General features: G+C 42.1%; 1 protein-coding gene across 6 annotated transcripts in view; it reads right to left on the bottom strand.

Annotated features, from left to right (window-relative positions):
• The window catches only part of LOC308283270 (E3 ubiquitin-protein ligase rnf213-alpha-like), a 70,829-nt gene extending 70,067 nt beyond the window's left edge, over nucleotides 1-762 (bottom strand). For 5 of the 6 annotated variants that reach the window (XM_080723660.1, XM_080723663.1, XM_080723662.1 and 2 more), the window contains exon 1: nucleotides 645-749. The gene's annotated coding sequence lies outside the window, so the exon portion shown is untranslated. Of the gene's footprint in view, nucleotides 1-644 lie in introns of all 6 variants that reach the window. The other variant, XM_080723661.1, reaches the window with a different exon arrangement.
• Between the last annotated feature and the right edge of the window lie 12,747 nt (nucleotides 763-13,509).

Raw genomic sequence — 13,509 nt, 5'->3', positions numbered from 1 at the left:
AACTACACATACATACATGCAAGCAAACGTATCCGCTCCAGACCGGATCTTCACACTATAAAGCAAACTGATCCCCGTCCAAGTTCTTTAGACAAGCGACACACCTCCCACACACATACCCAACATCCAATAATAAGCGAACGCTTCGGTCTTCAGCCAATCACACACAGGGAAAGCATGCTAAAGTCCACTTCCTTGTTTGTACACTGTAGTCACATTAATGCAATACAGCAATACACAATGGCCTTATGGTAGGTTAAAAAGCATGACTTTTCAGTTACACACACTTATCATGTGATATCATTACATATAACGTACAGTGAAATCGCCCCGGGTCTCGTTTTGGCTACAGCTCCTTTGGTTGAGCTAAAAGCTACCTCTGCAGTCAAAACTCATCATCAAAAATCATCACCATCATCACAGTCACAGATCAGTGATAAACAGAAAGATGACTATTGTTATCGACTTTGTATGTCGTCGACATCAGACAGTCGTTATTTCGAGGCCTCGATCCATGCAAACCTGGGCGCTTCTCTCACATCAAGTTATGCCCGTGGCGTGTCCCCCGTCACAACAAGCTCCGAAGCACAGCGTGCTATCATTCAATCACAATGTACGTCCACGGTCACACAATGCTTTCCTACCTGTACAAAGTAACGCCGTACCATGGGTCTTCCCTGGAGAATGGGGATCGTATCGTACTTCCACAGTGTCTGTCAGACTGCATGCAGACGACAGTGATGAAGACACGCAGAATGCGACACGGTCCGACGGTCGGTCGCTCAGTCGCGGAGCATAAAGTTTCGTTTTGTCAGAAAGAGTGGGCGTTCACGAACGTGCACAACGCAGCAGCAGGTTCACCACCAGTGCACTGCAGGCTGCAGCATGGTTAACTTGTTCATGATGTCAAGAAGGAAGGACCCTCAAATTATAATGTATGTATACCAGTAAGACTCCCTAATCGGGAGATAAGCGACCGTCAGGTCACATGTATACACAAAGAGGGCTGTAACTGCCATTGCTTCCTAGTTGTGTGGGCAATGTATAGTTTAGGTTGGCAGAGAAAATGTGGGGTTAGCTGTGACATGGTTGCGTTTATGTGGGCAGAAAACGTGTGTTTTAAAAATCGGCCTGAAGGTGGCGCTAGAAGAGGGCCATGTGACAAATGAGGGGTGGGGTGTCCGGGTTGCCTTGGCGGACAAATAGGTACCGGCCCCAGCTCTCCCGGACGCTCCTAGCCCGAGTTACGGCATTTTATGTGAGCTGCAGTGGAGGGGGTCCTCCACTGGGGGCGTCACCACTTTTGCATCCGTTCTGGAGCAGCAGGAGTCGGTGGTCCCCGGGAATTCCCCGTGAGCAGGCCCGTTGGGGTGGTCATTTGGTCATTTTTGCACATTTGGTCATTTTTTACATATGGGGGTCCCCCAGGGACCTGGGGGTCCCTGGGGCTGGGGGGGTCCTTGGAGGTTGTAGTTTGGCAGGCAAGGAGTGTGTGTGCAAAATCTGGCATGGATCGGGTCAACGGTTGCGGAGATATGAGCAGGGAAAAAGTGTGACGTGTGACCACATTTGGTAATTTTTTACATCTGGGGGTCCCCCAGGGACCTGGGGGTCCCTGGGGCTGCGGGGGTCCTTGGAGGTTGTAGTTTGGCAGTCAAGGAGTGTGTGTGCAAATTTGGCATGGATGGGGGCAACGGTTGTGGAGATATGAGCAGGGCAAAAGTGTGACGGACTGACTGACCCACAGACAGCCGGTGGAGGTTTTGGTAGTAAATGCGACCTGACGGTCGCAATAAGACTCCCTAATCGGGAGATAAGCACCGCTTATCGGCATTTTATGTGAGCTGCAGTGGAGGGGGTCCTCCACTGGGGGCGTCACCACTTTTGCATCCGTTCTGGAGCACGAGGAGTGGGTGGTCCCCGGGAATTCCCCGTGAGCTGCCCCGTTGGGGTGGTCATTTGGTCATTTTTTCACATTTGGTCATTTCTTACACTTGGGGGTCCCCCAGGGAGCTGGTCCTTGGAGGTTGTAGTTTGGCAGGCAAGGAGTGTGTGTGCAAAATGTGGCATGGATCGGGTCAACGGTTACGGAGATATGAGCAGGGAAAAAGTGTGACGTGTGACCACATTTGGTCATTTTTTACATCTGGGGGACCCCCAGGGACCTGGGGCTCCGGGGGTCCTTGGAGGTTGTAGTTTGGCAGTCAAGGAGTGTGTGTGCAAAATTTGGCATGGATGGGGGCAACGGTTGTGGAGATATGAGCAGGGCAAAAGTGTGACTGACTCACTCACTCACTCACCCACGGACAGCCTGTGGAGGTTTTGGTAGTAAATGCGACCTACGGTCGCAATAAATGTGTCTTTCTTGGCCGCGGACCACCAGAAGAGAAGATTTGTGTTAAAGGGGGGGGGGAGTATAAACTATATGGATAATGTTATGATTGTGATGTTAACTACTTTTGAACACCAGACCCCACTTTGAGAGTGAGAAGTCAAGGACCCCAAATTGTATTTGTGCCCCCGGACACTGGAAATATTTGTGCCTGATAAGATTTATTGTTTTAACAATAAAATGTTTTAAAAATAAAAGTGATTCCAAGATTTTAAAGTGGTTAAAATCACAGTGATGCTGTATTAACTAATTTTGCTGGGGACCCCCTAGAACCCCTTCAACGATCCCTTGGGGGTCTCCGAACCCTACTTTGAGAACTAATGATGTTAGTTCATTAGTTGGTCCTCAAAGTAAACGTTCCGCTGTCAAGGACCCCTAATCGGTTTGTATTTGGCACCCGGCCTGACCCCTATCTGAAAATGATTATGGTGCCAGGGACCCTCTTTTCTTTTTGTATAGGCCTACAGTAGGGTTAAATTGGTTAAACAGATCTTGATGTTATATTGTCTCTTTTTTGCATTATTTAGTCCATACTAGTTCATTGTGCATTAAGGTCCCTGTGTCCCACACAGACTGTAAAAAAATACGGTGGGAAGCCATTGGCTTCTATGCTGCAAAAATGACAGTTTTTTGGCCCTTGTACGGGTGCCGCCATCATTGTAGAAATCAACCTTCATTGGTAGAAATGGTACCATCTCGAAAGCTATTGGCTGCCAACGGTCACGTACAACCGCAGGGATACTTGGGAGAATGTGGTGTTGAGTGGTTTTTGAGTCTTTGGATTTTAGCAGATCTACAAGCAAGATCTACTAGGAAAGACTATATACAAGCTAAATTGTATTATTGTTAAAACCAATTCAATGTATTAATAAGAGCTTGTGACTAAATAAAATAGATAGAGTAGATTCAACTGAGTTCATTAGTCGTACCTGCATAGTGTGTACATTTTGATGATGAGTGCATTTCATCATGTGCATAATCTGCATAATATGGTCAGTCTTTCTACTGTTATAGAAACCATGAAATGAAACTTATGGTGTAGTGGCAACTTGCAGACATCCTGAAATTAACTTTCACTTTTAGTTCCGTTTCTCAGAAAGCCCAACAGTTGTTTTATATCTTCCATTATACCCTCTAATATGCAGCCTACAGAAGCCTACATTCTTCCTATCTCTGATGACACATGCTGACTCATGGCAGAGAGGTGGGAATTAAGGCATCAGGCTCAACACTAAAAGAGGCTATGCCCTGCTACAGCATTTATATTCTTATTTTCTTAAACTTGTATTGTCATTTAAAGCAGTGGTTCTCAACCTTTTCAGGCCGCGACCCCCAAATATATATATTTGTTTACTGTTGAGTGAGTAAACAATGTTGCACATTGAGTTAATCATCTGGGGACCCCCAAAAATAATTTGGCGTCGCCCCTGGGGATCCCGACCCACAGGTCGAGAACCGCTGATTTACAGTAGCCTACTTGTACTTGTTTGTGTGTCCATCGATGTGTTTCTTCAGTCATTATTGCCAAAGGCTTTGTTTAGCATTTCTCAAATATTTACAATTGATCTTGTTGACCTTGTTAGAGTGCTCTCTCTCTCTCTCTGCATAATGAGTCTGTAATGCTGTAAACTCCATGTTGACCCTTCACCCACTCTGTTGACTCTATTTTCTTTCAGTTTCATCTTTAGCCTGAGTGCAGTGGTTCTCAAACAGTGCACTTGTGTAGCCTAGTAAACTGACTCCTCAGAAGAGACTGGTTTACGAGGCTAGCACTTGTGTGCCTTGGCATTTTTTGACAACTACACATTTATAGTACCGGTATAGCATAATATTTTATTAGTTGGGCTATACTTTGAGCACTAATATCCAAATACAGAGGCAAATCCTATAACCTAAACATATATATTTATTGACTTAGCCAGTAGGCCTATATATGAAGATTTACAATGAAACTACCCAGAGTATGGTTCTTTTCATTGTGACGCTTGTTAAAATGTTATTGTGTTGCTTGGCTGTGCATGGGTAAGAGGACTGTTCTGGCAGTGACCATTTGTATGTTATTGGTACAAACTGTGACCTCTAGTCCAGAGTCTTTCTCTACTCGGAATTGGTCCAAAATAGGTCAAAATAAAAACAGTGCATGTGACTGGGCCTCCAGTGTTCTGTAATGATTTCTTAGTTTCACTAGAGGGCAGAATGAGCCACACTGTTGAAGAAAACAGACATGACAGCTATTAGCCAATAGCCCAATACAGAATGTTGTCTGCTGTGTCTTAGGTAGAAATGAAAAGTGAAGGAGAGAAATTTTCCAAAATGTTAAGTAATGTAAAATGTGAAATTCAGATACATAGTAGCGAAATCTGGCATTAAAAAATTACACATTTGAATTGAATATCTTAATTACAATGAAATGAAGTTGACGTGTTTTTTTTAGGGCAACTGTTGTATAATTACAATATTACACTTGAGGGTATGTGTTATTGTGATTATCGGCCCTTCTGCACTGCCTATAGAACTCGCCTTACGCTCATTCCTGCAGCAACGCAGACGCAGGCGCAGGCGTGCCGCCGATATTCACGATAACACACACCCTCTTGTGTAATATTGAAGGGGAAGACCACCCATTTTCAATATTGAACTATTATATGTCATTAATATAACTTAGAGGAGTTGTGTGGAAATAGAAAAAAAAGTTTCCCCCCTTCTGTGTTGCCTAGAACTGGAGGATTGATTTTGGGGTTTGTATTGTAAAGTACAACGGTGTGATGTCATGTCATCAAGTTGTACTTTACAATACAAACCCCCAAATCAATCCTCCAGTTCTAGGCAACACAGAAGGGGGGGAACTTTTTTTCTATTTCCACACAACTCCTCTAAGGTATATTAATGACATAGTTCAATATTGAAAATGGGTCTTCCCCTTTAATTAAAACATGCTTGAACTAGAAAAAGTACTCCTCAGTCCACCAAGTCAGGTCAGTTATATTGTGGCCTCCTGGTGCTGCTATAATAATAGTCCAATGTGAAAAGGTTGGCTTTTCTTCCTCTGCCTTTCATGGCAATCAGCAGCATACTTAAAGTATCAGTCATTGTGCAGAATGTCCCCTTTTACAAGTTAAAAATGTATAAAAATATTTTGATTGTAGATCAGCTATTTTCAAATGGCCAAAATGTCGATGGCTGAAGTGGATGTTTTTTTAATAATCAAAATCCACAAAGTATACTAGTCACTAAAATGTTCAAATAATTGTAGTGGAGTAAAATATGTAGTCACATATTGTACATCCACTTAGATGTAATGGAGTAGAAGTAAAAGGAAAACTGGAAATATTCCAAGTAAAAAAAAAAGAAATCTAAATTGTACTCTATTTCTCTATACTATTTGTGGTTCCCTCAGACAATATAGTCAGCAACATTTGTTTTTATTATATTTCCAATCACAATCATAATGGCACCACCTCTTTAAGGACTTTTTAATATCTCTAAAATGACAAATTAAACATTGGCCAGAAATTGTGAAAATAGCCGTGCTCACAAAATAGACATGCTCACAACGTCTCGCGTTGAGAGGCGTTGTGAGCATGTAGATCTGCTATTTTCATAATAGAACAAAATGTAATGCATCAACTCTTAGTGCTCGTCAGGGTAGGGGTGTCCCCAGTTAAAATATGGAGAAAACATATAGACCTATACTTTGTTAAAACACCCAGTTGTGACACTAAAGCGTTTGTAAATGTTGTCGAGGTGTGATCTTGGGGTTGTTTGCATGTCCGTGCGTGTGAGAGGCGTGACCCTGCTCAGAAAAGATACGGGGACTACCCGTGTGACCGGAGCAATACAACACTGCACACAGGTCTGGTAGGGATCTATACTTTCAGCTATACTTGAAGCAAGGCAGTTTCCTTACTTTGTGGATGTAGAGCAAAGGATGAGCAAACACTGATATCATCATGAATAGTACATATGTGATGGTTGTAACAACTGTGATGCTATTGTTAGATAGTAGTGCAGACAGAACATAGGGAATATAAATCATTATAATCAGTAGCATTACTATCAAGCTGATCAGAATAATTTTAAAAGCCCTGCTCTTCATGTCATTTCCCTCCCCACTGTCCCTCTGTCCTTCTCCTGGCCCAGGCTGTTTCAGAGCTCTGAGGACCGAGAGGCAGCAGAAAGACACTACAGAAATGCACACAATGTAAAATCCCAGTACAATGTAAAACAACACATCTACTGACCAAAACATTAACAAGCTGAATAAAAGCACCACCAGCCAGACAACGCAGCAACAGACCACCCTGTACCAAAGAGGTTTGTACCTCATAAATACCACAGGGTGAACCACGGCCATGTAATGCTCCACACAGATACAACACTGGAACGATGGAACAGATAAGAAGAAGAAAAAAAGAGTCAATTCACAAATGCTGAAAACAATAAAGTTGCTTGTGAAGAGCCATGCAATGAAAAAGGCAGAGGACAGGGACAAGAAGATCACAGATGCAGTCACGTTGAGATAAAAGAACTCAGAGGCAATTGTCCCACCAGCTCCACTCAGTATCAGCCACACAACATAGCTGTTGATGGGGAGACCCAGGATGATGGGGATAGAGCTGAGAGTAGTGTGCAGCACCAGAAAGGTGTTGATGGAGGAGTTGGTGCCATTTTCCAGTGTGTCATTCATCTTAAGACTCTGTTTATCCCGCCACTGCTACAGAAGAGCAAAACATGGATTCAAATGCAGTTTACTGAATGTAACAATGACCTTTTAAACAACTCTTTGCAACATTCTTCTGAAAACAATAACTATTCTAATGAACAAGGAACACAAGGTTAAAGTGATCTCACGTTTTGGATGCCAGCAGAGTGTCTCAGAGCTCTGAGTTGGGTGCTGTGGTGAAGTTCCTTCTGCAGACAGACAGTAAATCCTCCAAATGATGTACTGTACTCTCTCCCTTGCCTCCTCTAACTATTCCCTTCCCTCTTCCTCCTTCCACCACAAACAATACAGTGAAGTTCCTTCTTCAAAACGGCTTCCCCGAGTTCCCTCCTCCTCCTTCCACTGTATTGCTTGTTGTACGCCTGCTCGTAATTTCCATATTTATTTTGATAGCCAAATCATGGATATATATACAGTATGTATCACCTGGAAAGTCATTATCTAAACTTTGACAGGGTTGGGGTTAGGGCAACCCATGTGGCATGCAAAACCGCTCTGGAGGCTCTCTTTTAGCCTGTAAACAAATGTGGACAAAGCCATTTACTATACACTGTGTATATGTGTCTTTATGTGTATTACACATACAGTATACTTTGTGTAGAAATTAACAAGAAAAGTCAATAGATATTTAAGATTCCCTCTTCGGCCCTTGTGTCTTTACTGTCTTTTTAGAGAGCAGTGACATCATGCAGCACACATAGAATTCAGTCTCAAGTCACAAAACATGTTGACGGGGGCGCCCGCTGGCCTGGTGGTCAAGGCGCGTACCATATACTAGGCTATGATGCCTGTTGGCGTCGCCGGTTCGATTCCCGATCCGAACGACCTTTGCCACGTGTCATTCCCCATCTCTCTCCCCATTTCCTGTCAGTCTACTGTCCTATCGAATAAAGGCATACAAAGCCCAAAAACAAATCATAAAAAAAAAAAAACATGTTGACATACTTTTATTTCAACACCAACATCAAGCACCATAGATGTATTTACCTTAAAAACAACATTTTAATATACACAAGGCACATTTATTTTCCATTTGTTTCAACAGTAATGGAGTGATGATACATTGAAATGGACTTACAGTATGCAGTCTATAAACATGCAGTCTAGCAGTAATAAAAGCAAACTTAAAACCAAAAGCTATTCCTTTGGAACATTTGGTCAAGATGATCTGCTACAGTTCAAATCATCAGAGTGGAGTAGGTGATTTAGCCCCTTTCCGACTGCAGCTTTAGTATCACACTACACCACACCACATAAAAATATCTAGATTTTCCATTACACAAAAGTACCCCTACTAGATGTACCCTTTTAACTGTGATTATAATACAATATACATTTATATTACAACTATCCTAATTATAATACACTATAATGGATTATAACTGTGATTATAATACACTATAAAGAATTAATGTATTACTATGATCATTTATAATACACTATAATCGATTATGATAGTGCTTATAATACAATAGAATCTATTATTATGTATTACAACTATATCCTGGTGGTCTAAATGAAAAGTCAGTGAGTGATCAGTCATTATGAATTGTTTGGCCCTGTTTGGCCTAGCTCAGACCTACCCTGGATTGGATACTTTTTAGTACCACGTTTAGTACTACTTTAACACCACTCTACCCAGGTCCTTGTAGTGGAAAACCTGTGGGCGGTGTGGAGTGGTGTGGTGTTGGGCGATGTCAGTGGAAAAGGGGAAGTGACTTCAGACTAGACATACATTAACACATGGGCAATTATCACATTGATACATAAAAAATATATCAGAGAACTACAAAGAAACATATCTACCCGCTACGTTGAGATCTTTTTTGCCACACACGAAGAAGACATTACTTTATGACAAGATAAATGGTTGATATGTCTCTGTTCAGACCCTCAATCTGAATCTTCTCCTTCATCGTCTGACTCTTCTGCTGCTCTTCCTCCCTCAGTGCAGTGATGCTGGTCTCCTCTTCCTCTTGAAGAAAATGGTGAAGCTCCTTAAAGGAGTAGTTCACCCCCACAATGACTTTTTTTCTATTGATTACTCACGCCATGGAGTAACATAATATGTTTTTGTTTTTTGACTTAAAAATGTTATTACAATAAATATTTTATAACAAAAATGTTATTACAATAAATATACCCCCATTGATTCCGGATGGGGACCCGAATGCATTTGGGTCCTATAGATTTACTATAGATTTACTATAATGGAGATTTACTATAATCTGCAGTATACTGCATAGATTTGCTATACTGCAGATTTACTATAATCTGCAGTATACTGCAGTCAGTTAGCTGCATTAGTATATAGTCTGGCCAAGCCAGGCCCACTATACCAAGACATCAGAGACACATACTTCCCACAGATTACACACACCCGAAGTGAGTTTGAAAACATGACCAACTAGAAGCAGTGCTCTTCCAAGCACAGGTCTCCACCAGGCTGTGCATCCTGGTGGTGCTACTGTATAATAGGCCAATGTAAAAAGGGTGGCATATGTTCTTCACCTTAGATCTTTCATGGCAATCAGACGCTACATGCATGATTTGAAGCATTGTGTTCCAAAAATGTGTTTTGCTAAAGTCTACCTGCTGGTGGCGCTATAACAGGCCAATGTGAAAAAGGTAGTGGGGAGACCTAGTGGGAATATGTGTGGCAAATTTCACGGTAATCGCAAGCTGCGTTGATGATTTGAGGCATTTTGTTCAAAAACGGAGCAATCCTGCAAACTTTGGAAGCCAATATTAGCCAATCAGGATGGAATATGAAATATCAGACGGATCGGACTTGATCACATGACTATAGAGATACTGTGTACCGATTTGCGTGATTTTTGGATAAAATCTCAAGGAGTAATATTCAAAAATGTGTTTTACATAAGTCGGCCCAAAGGTGGCGCTATAAAAGGCTGATGTGAGAAATGCAGGGCAAAGGTTTATCCTTAGCCTCTAGGGAGTGTGCTTACAAAGTTTGAAACTGATCGGTGGAGTTATAGGTAAAACCACAAATCGGCCTGTTATAGCGCCACCATGAGGCTGATTTCAAAAATTTTAAGTGGCATTTCTTCCTCGACCTAGTGGGAATGTGTGTGCACAATCTCATCATAATTTGGAAGCCAATCTTAGCCAATCAGGATGGAATATGCTAAATTGGACAGATCCGTGTCGATCATATGACTGTCAAGATACTGCCTACCGATTTGTAGGATTTTTGGACAAAATCTGTAAGAGTAGTGCACAGAAATGTGTTTTGCAAACATCGGCCACTAGGTGGCGCTAGAAAAGGCCTATTTGAAAAATTTAGGGCAGAGGTTCTAGATTGGCATCCAGGGAATGTGTGTGCTCACTTTGGCAGCGCCCGGGCCAACGGCGACTGAGATTTGGTGCACACAAACTGCGAGGACGCACGGACGCACGGACGCACGCACGGACAGACGGACGGACGCACGGACGGACGGACGCACGGACGGACGAAGTGGAAAACATACTCTCCCCCATGCCTTCGGCTGGTGGAGACAATGATGAAAAACTCCCATACCTACTGGGAGAAATACAACAATGCGCGAACACAGCAGCACGATTTGTGAACTGTTGCGACAAAAGAAGGCTAGAAACACAACCACCCTATAAGGACTATAAACCATGGATTGACATCTAGACCTACTGCACATACAGTATGAAACAGAGCTGCTAAATTTAAATGCATTTTGTGCATTTTAATGCATATAAAATGTGACATAGCTCTGTTTACACAATGCTGTACCCCCTCCAACTGTATTATGTTCCCCATTTTCAACTGTTTTAATTTTATTTGTGACATTTCGAACATTGGTTTATGGTTTAACAAATTAGGCCAATATGTAACAGGGAGTTCACTGTCTTCTGGAAAAGTATGATTTCAGGTTTGTCTGAAGGTGTCTTTCCAAGTTCCCTTCTTCACCATCACTGACCATTCCCAAATTCTTTTTTCACTGATGTCCATCTCATTAGTTGTCGTTGAAAAATAGCTGTAGCCTGGCAATGAACAAGTAACACATCTTGTGTGTTGATATGCTGCCACGGTCATTCTTTCCCGTACACTGCTGCTCAACCACAAGTCCCAACGGCTCACATTCAAAGCAGTAAACTTGACTGAGTATTATTGGAAGGTGGATGATATGAATGGATGTTTTTGTCTGCATTTTCATATTGCTCCACAATTGACCTAAAAGAGCCAACCCTGACCTAGAACAACTTTGTACATGTCAGGTCACCACAGTAATGCCTGATAGGAGTCAGGCATTAAAACACCCTAGCATGTCATTATTATCATCTGACTGTTCCTTGGTCTTGTTCCGTTTTGTCTGTTTGAACAACCTTTCCTTGTCTATCACAATGTCGTTCTTTTGCCTGCATAACACACGCAGCCAAAAGCGAACCTCACATTCACCATTATAGTCCATGCTGCTCGGCAAGAAAGATGTACTCGCACCGCAGAATTACTGGCCTTGGTCAGTAGTCAGACACAGACACATTTTCTCGTTGCAGTGTACTCAGTACAATGACTGGACAACAAGTACTGTAGTTGACAGGCACACACCTGTCAACCTTCACATCATCCTCACTTTTTCTTCAATATTAACATAATCCTCCTCATCCTGCTCATCTTCTAGATTGACGTAGTTCTCCTCTTCCGCCTCCTCCTCCTCCTCCTCCACTTTCTCCTTATCATCTACATTAACATAATCTTCTTCATCGTGTTCATCTTCTAGATTGATGTAGTTCTCCTCATGCTGCTCATCTTCTAGATTGATGTTGTCCTCCTCCTCCTCCTCTTCTTCCTCCTCTTCCTCCTTATCAGCTAAATTAACATAATCCTCCTCTTCATCCTCTGTATCTTCCATATCGATGTCGTTCTCCTCCTCCCCTTTCTCCATCTCAGCATCTACGTTAACATAGTCCTCCTCTTTCTCCTCCTCGTCTTCTATGTTGACGTAGTTCTCCTCCACCTCCTCCTCACCTAATACTTCTATGTAGTCCTCCTCATCTGCTACATTGATGTAGTCCTCCTCCTCCTCCTCCTGCTGCTCCACCTCCTCCTCCTCAGCTAATACCTCGATGTATTTCTCCTCCCCCTCGTCTTCCATGTTGACGTAGGTCTCTGACTCCACTTCCTCGTCCTCGCGTGTCTCCTCCTCCGCCTTTAGATGTCCCTCCCTTTTCTGCTCCTCCGTGTTCATGGCGGACATCTCTTCTTCATAGCTGTCTTCGTAAAAGTTCCTGCCCACTGAAATGCAAGTGTAAAAAAATAAATGTGGTTTAGATTAGTTTATTTCCATATATACATTTAAAACACATAAAAAAAAACGAAATGGAAAAATCACACCTGTGTAAAGTGAGGGGTGCTCAATTCACACTTCTCACAAGAAAATACTGTTCCTGAAGAAAGAGTGCGGGTTCGAGTAGCACGCTAAGTACAGTATGATGATGATTTACATGAAAGGCAAAAAAAAGGGCTTGTCGGTGGCTTTTCAGATGGAAATCTTTAAGGCTTAGGAACTAAGATGTCGATAAATATTCTATAACAAGAATAATACTGAGTAGATAGTACATAAGTAGATGATATTAAAAAAGTACTGTAACTGTCACTGGAACCTCAGAACACATCTAGCACTGCCTGGCATTCATGTTGTAAAGGTATGGGGAATATGCTCAGAGTCTTGAAACGTGCTAGGCATAGATAACAGCCTTGTGAAAAATTACAGCCAGTCCACTAACCCTCATTATAATGTGAGTAGATCCCATACACATACTGAACAGATTGCTTTAATATGCAAAATTGAAATGTGTTAGGGTTTTGCTGCCCCACATTTGCTGGATTGAGTTCTTTACGAAAGGACATACAGTAAGTAGGCAACACAAGGCAGTAGACAGTTCACAGTAGGGCTAGCTTTTACAATTTTATTAAGTTTTTATTTTATTTTTCTCACACATTTTTGGTGTTTTTTTCAATGTACTGTATAAACGTTTTAGAAATTGAAGCGTATTTACTGCACACACAGGCAGACAGTCAATTAACAATTAGTCAGCAGCCCCTTATTGAAAAGTTCTATAGCACCTATTTTAATTTGATATAAAACGGATAGATTTTATTATAGAAAATGACGATACAGAACTCTGTTTTTCTTTATATATATGAAGTAGGCCTAATTACCAAGAACCGGACTTTGGGTTTGGTCTTGGTCTTCAGCCTGTCTTCTCCTGAAGAACAGGTAGACAGCCACCAATGACAGCAGGAGGAACAACACAGAGCCTGACGTAACCATGGCGACCAACAGGACTCCGGGAGATGTTCTGTTGTCCAGAGATGCTGGGAAGAGTAAACACATGTTCAGTTTTTACAGGTTGGTTC

The sequence above is a fragment of the Nannobrachium achirus genome (assembly GCF_963921795.1).
Source record: "Nannobrachium achirus genome assembly, chromosome: 4".
Lineage (NCBI taxonomy): Eukaryota > Metazoa > Chordata > Actinopteri > Myctophiformes > Myctophidae > Nannobrachium > Nannobrachium achirus.
This window is presented reverse-complemented; position numbering and strand designations above follow the sequence as displayed.